The sequence below is a fragment of the Magallana gigas genome, chromosome 7 (genome assembly GCF_963853765.1).
Source record: "Magallana gigas chromosome 7, xbMagGiga1.1, whole genome shotgun sequence".
Taxonomy (NCBI): Eukaryota; Metazoa; Mollusca; class Bivalvia; order Ostreida; family Ostreidae; genus Magallana; species Magallana gigas.
The window spans coordinates 4,932,236-4,939,030 of NC_088859.1; positions in this window are offsets into that span (position 1 = coordinate 4,932,236).

Here is a 6,795-nt window from a genome sequence, read left to right on the forward strand (position 1 = left end):
TTGCCGATGTTCGTTTTGAATAAAACTTTAAATGCCGTTATAATTCGTGCACACACTCCACTCTGAGGTCTCGATTTGTAGAGATAATTACATTTTCTTAACGTCTTCTTGGGCGGCCTCTCAATCTAGATGTAGTCGGACTACCATGTGAAAAGCTGGCAGACTGAGGCGATGTCAACAAACAAACCGCTTTTCACTACATGACATTTTCACTCCAACATATACTGCTGAGGGGTCTGGCGAGAGTTGCTTCCCCCTGACCCGAATGTTTTCTGTAATTAATGAGGTTTATTTTATTTTCATCAAAATTTGAAAAGGAGTCCAACATTTATTGCTAAACACACAAAATCTCGAAATAATTTGTCTTTTTTCATAGCTTTAGTTTATTTCGGTAAGGATATAAAATAAACGTTATATGAAGACTTTTGTATGACACACAGCTATGAGTAACTTCCAGGAGACTAACATCTTTAATTTTTTTTCCCTTCTTCATTTTAGGTTGAAATTATTTGGGGAATAAAAATTTATTTTCATTTGAATATTTATGAACAAAACACATAAACCGATTTATGAATGAAGTTAGCTTTAGTGTGACAGGTCCAGGGGACTCGGTCAACAAGCACCTGTTTCATCTGTTTCCTAATTTGATGTAAAATGGACATGAATTGTGACTCTCAAAGCTGGTTCAATTTCAATGAACTTAAATGAAGTTGTAAATTAGTTTTGATATTGATTATATTTATCGTGAAATAAGATTAAATTGATTTGACTCCTACTTTTGCAAGATTTTTCTCGAATACTATTAATAGCAGATATATTAATCTCTTCATCTCCAACTAGATTCGGATAAGGAAGGTCAATGTATCCCACTTTGCACTGTAAATATTTGACAACCTTGAACACACAAGAAGAATGGTAACTTATTATTTTCAAGAACAATAAGGGACCTACAAGTACATACAATCAATTAGTAATAAAAATCTTAGAGGAGAGCGAGTTCTGATTGATATGGCGACATCACTGTCACTATGGCGACTGTATGAAAGCTGTCACGGTGTGAGAGAGGACCAACACTGACATGTATAGAGCCTCAGTGTCGAGGAACCCTCTGTCTGTGTGTCTGTCTGTCAGAGGAATTAATGAGAGAGGACCAACACTGACATCTATAGAGCCTCAGTGTCGAGGAACCCTCTGTCTGTGTGTCTGTCTGTCAGAGGAGGGTGTCACACACAACAAGTGGAATTACCTTAGAATTATTTGTCTATGTGTGTGGGAGTTTCAGTGGTGAAAGTTGGAATGCAGGGGAGTTGAGGTTAATTCAATAAAGTTTGTATGCCATGGAACTAAGGTTTTGGACAAAGTATTTCTTCAATTAAAGCACAAAAGCTAAAAATCGGGAAGAGGTATAGAAAGCTAACATAGAATAGGAAGGGAAGCAACTCGCAAAGTAACTGATCATGTATTACTATTGAGGAATGGATTTGTTGTACAGAAACAGTAAATCCGTTTTTACCTGGTTTCCCGAAGGAAATATCTGATTATTGAAAAAGTTAAAATGGCAGGCGGCTGCCAAAAGGGTTCTCCTATTGTACGGACAGCTCCTCCTACAGTTTAGATAGGAAGTTGTTGTTTTGTAGATCAATTGTACTTGGATTTGATATTTGATTAATTACGCCAAATATACCAGCTGTCGAACATTTTGCGAAATATTGCATATTTGGTATCCCTATTGTACTGATAACTCCTCACACATATTTGGTATCCCTATTGTACTGATAACTCCTCACACATATTTGGTATCCCTATTGTACTGATAACTCCTCACACATATTTGATATCCCTATTGTACTGATAACTCCTCACACATATTTGATATCCCTATTGTACTGATAACTCCTCACACATATTTGGTATCCCTATTGTACTGATAACTCCTCACACATATTTGGTATCCCTATTGTACTGGTAACTCCTCACACATATTTGATATCCCTATTGTACTGATAACTCCTCACACATATTTGATATCCCTATTGTACTGATAACTCCTCACACATATTTGGTATCCCTATTGTACTGATAACTCCTCACACATATTTGGTATCCCTATTGTACTGATAACTCCTCACACATATTTGGTATCCCTATTGTACTGATAACTCCTCACACATATTTGGTATCCCTATTGTACTGATAACTCCTCACACATATTTGGTATCCCTATTGTACTGATAACTCCTCACACATATTTGGTATCCCTATTGTACTGATAACTCCTCACACATTTGGTATCCCTATTGTACTGATAACTCCTCACACATATTTGGTATCCCTATTGTACTGATAACTCCTCACACATTTGGTATCCCTATTGTACTGATAACTCCTCACACATATTTGGTATCCCTATTGTACTGATAACTCCTCACACATATTTGGTATCCCTATTGTACTGATAACTCCTCACACATATTTGGTATCCCTATTGTACTGATAACTCCTCACACATATTTGGTATCCCTATTGTACTGATAACTCCTCACACATATTTGGTATCCCTATTGTACTGATAACTCCTCATACATATTTGGTATCCCTATTGTACTGATAACTCCTCACACATATTTGGTATCCCTATTGTACTGATAACTCCTCACATATTTGGTATCCCTATTGTACTGATAACTCCTCACACATTTTTCAAGATAGAATTTTTTTTTTTTTGCAAGCAGTTTTACATGATATCAGAGATGTGCATATTACATGGAGTTTACCAGCTTTTGAACTTCGTCATTTTTTTCATAATATTGCATATTAGGCCTGGCCCCCCATTTTTGTGCGCAGCAAAGATTTTTCTTATATTTACAGACAAAAAAATTGAATTAACATGGAGTCCCCCCCTCCTCCCACTTTTATGGGACCATGTCATGTTAAAAATTGAATTGAAAGTAAGGAAATAAATAGTGATATTGAATGTAAAAGGTATACTACCCACCCCCTACCCCCACGGATTTGGATTTTCAGGATTTTTGAAACCTTCTCCCCTTTTTTTTTTAATTGCTTGTCAAGATTTTTTGGAAGGCTCTCCCCCCCCCCCCCCCACACACACACACACTTTTAAAAACGAGGCTACGTGCCTGTATAATATTCCACTTGTACGAAAAACTCCTTCTGCAGTGTTCGTGATAGGAAACAATTGTTTTGCAGATCAGTTTTACATATATCAGAGGCATATTTCTTGGGTTTTGATTTTTGCTAATTTTTGCGAAAAATACCAGCTTTTGAATTAAGTCGTTTTTCTGCAATATATTGCATAGAGAGTATCCAATTTCTCTGGATAGGTATAGTGTTCATCAATTCAGGGTTGACAAAAGGATATACTTTTTACACCTTAGATTTTCTCTTGTTTACGAATGTTATAAATGTACAGTTTATTAGTCTTGGTATTCAGCTTTCAGTGGTCAAGACTAATCGAACAATGCTGGGGAACGCGAGGACACCGAAATATTTTTTAGGGTAAAATGTCCATGATTAGCTTTATAATACACATGTACTTTTATCACTTTATTTAACTTATTCAGTCAAGATGTCATATATAACTGACGCCTATAAAGTCAATCGCATTACAAGGTTATCGGGTCCCTGATTTAATTATTTCCGACACGGGGAAAAATACAAACTCTATTCTATTTTTGGGTTATTAACAACAATGGAAATATTCAGAACGATCAACTACAACTCAAGGATACAATTATAGAATCATATCAAGGATATACTAAGCGTTAGTGGGCCAGAAATAATACGACATGTATAAACAAACCAAATTTAAAATAAAAAAAATTTCTGTGCTCATGACCGTTGGTGGTGAAAACGTCATATCTCACCCAGACAGTAAATGAGAAACCTCAAAATGCACTAGTATATGTGGGTTAATATAGTAGGCGATTCTAGGCCTATGTGAGAATAATCTAGGTGAAACATTAAATTTGATAAACACAATACGCATATGCATGGACATTTATATTAAAAGTTTTAATTTTTGAGATCAATACTGATTTTGTAATTTTGTAACAAGTCAGCTGAGGCCGCCTGGTCCCTACAGTTATCTTCAAACTGGTTGTTGATTTTACCTAAAGTTTTCAAGCTTTTGAATTTTTTCATTGAAATGTAAAAAGAGAAAAGTCTTTAAAAAGCCTCTACACAAATACCATTTGGCTAGAAAATCTGCATATTCTGTGGAAGCATCCTCGGGTATAGCGTAGATTCAAGTAGTTTAAATCATGATTTTTGGGGGCAGGGTGGGGCCACAATTGGGGTCAACATTTTAGAGAGAGAGAGCGAACGAGAGAGAGAGAATAATGTTTAAAAACATTCTTCTCAAAAATTAATTGACCAGAATATGTGTAACTTGTGTGGAAAGGTCCTCAGGTAGTGTAGTAAAATTGTATGTACCTCCACCCGGTAAATTCAAAATTTACAACTTGACAATAAACCATTATCATTAACTTCCCAAACCTACAAATACTCATTCAGCTATAGTATGTGATTTTAACATTCCAGCCATCTCTACCACTATTCCATGCTGCATAACTGCACTGTTCTGTTACAATAAAAACCAAATTCAGATGAGTGCAACATTAGATTCACTCCAAATTTGTTACCATCAAATCTTTTTTGAGTTGACGCCTACATCAGGTGGTGAGTTCTTGTGTACAATGACAAAAACATAAATGTGGATTGTCTAAATTATCAAAACTGTACCTTTTTTACTTCAATGAACACAAATCAGTAAAGTGAAAATGATAAGTAAAATGATGAGGACAATAATGCCAATGGCAACAGATGCTTGAATCAATCCAAATTCAGAAAAATCTTTTTGTGTTGCTGTATCAGTCCAAATTTTCTTATGAAGGTTCTCATATATGAACGATGGCAATTCTTTATCAAGTACCGGTAATTGTTTTTTTTGTAAATCAATGACTGATAAAAGTAGGGTACCCTATTTTGAGGCATAGTTACTACATTAATATGTAAAATTCAACTTTTTTTCTCAAGAGAAATTGTTGTAGAGGGGATACCAATGAGCTCCCCTCTTATTTTTTCAGATTTTTAAGTCTTCAAAATAAGTTTCCAGCTGCGCATTACTACAGCTGTTCAAAACGATTAAAAATGCATTGTTCTTCTCTTGTATGCGTAATTTGCATACAAATCAACATCTAATGCGTCATATTTATTGCCACTTTATCTTTTGATAACAGTTTTGGGCAGAAACAAGCCAGTTCAAGAAATGTTTACATTTTATTCTTAAACGTAAAAGATGGCTGCACATCCCCCTTAAATTGATGCAGGAATTCTTCACCGATAAGAATTTGTCTTTGGCGACACAATTTTCCAAAACCATATTGAGTCTAGTACCTCAAACCATTCATTTTCCCAAGTCTTGGCTGAAGAAAGAACTTTCATTTAAGTTTACAGAAAATTGCAAAGGCGTGCAAAACAATATTAATTCAAACCATTGGAGAACCACTGCCGGATGGTCAAATTTTCTTAGATTCAGACTTTTTTTGATACCGAATCAGTTATGTTATATATCACGATAGATGGTGCAGTTGTATGCATTATCATGTGAGTTGCAGGCAAATAGCCAATCTCTCACCTGAGGGCGCGTTCCGCAAGCTTCGTAATACGCCCTCTGACAAGAGATCGGCAAATGGCTGCTGCATTTATTGTTTTGCCCCCCCCCCCCCAAAAAAAATGTTGCCATAGGCATTATTATCCTCGTCATTTTACTTATCATTACCTCTTCACTGATTTGTGTTCGATGAAGTCAAAAAAGGTACAGTCTGACTTTGGGAAATTACATCTGGAGGTGTCTGCGTCCCAATCCCTACTGTCAGTATGCTTTTGTGTTACACTGAGTGGAGTGTACCTTGAGTTTATGTACAAATTGCAACCGTTCAATCTTTCTATCATGTAAAAATGTTTGTTAAACGGGGCAATGTTCAAATTGCTAGCAAACTCTATATGCACAACAGAAGATTGGGGAATAAGATGGCGCAAATGCCCATTCGGTTTAGTAGTGAAATACAATTTTGAATTTATTTTCCCCCAATTAAATCTATTCAAATATATTACAATACAACTTTGCAAAAGCAAAATTTCTAACTAAAGTCAGTTTTTCATATATTTAACAAAAAATAAGAAAAAAAAATATTTTCGGAAATTTTGGTGGTATCGAACCCGTAACATAAAAACCCTAGATATATAAGGTTAGCTTATGCCAGTTACTCTAACCACAGAGCCATTTCAGACACAACAAAGTGAGCTTTTTAAATATTATGTGTGACTAAGGCCACGAACTACCGGACTTGTATCATTTTTTCAAAACGTTTAATTGTTGGGATACAAAATGATATTTTTAATGTATAGTGGGTCATCTCTCCACGTTTTTGTTGATTGAAATCGGTTTGTTTCCCAATAGACCTTAAATAGATTATGATAAAAATATGGAGTACAGACCCCCTCTATAAAAGAAAATACCTTGAAGTTCTAAAAAATGACAGTATTTGCGGGTTTTGATACGTATACGCCTGTTTGAGTCAACATATTCCAAGTATTGAACATACCTACAGGTTAAAAATCAATGATTCGTTAAATATGTATTATTTTAAATGATTTTAAAAAAACCCATCAGATTTATTGATACTTTAATTTTTAAGTAGCCTGTCCGACCGCGTATGGGCATTTTACACGCCTTATCCACCCATCTTCTTTAGGGTAAAAGATGCGTAAATC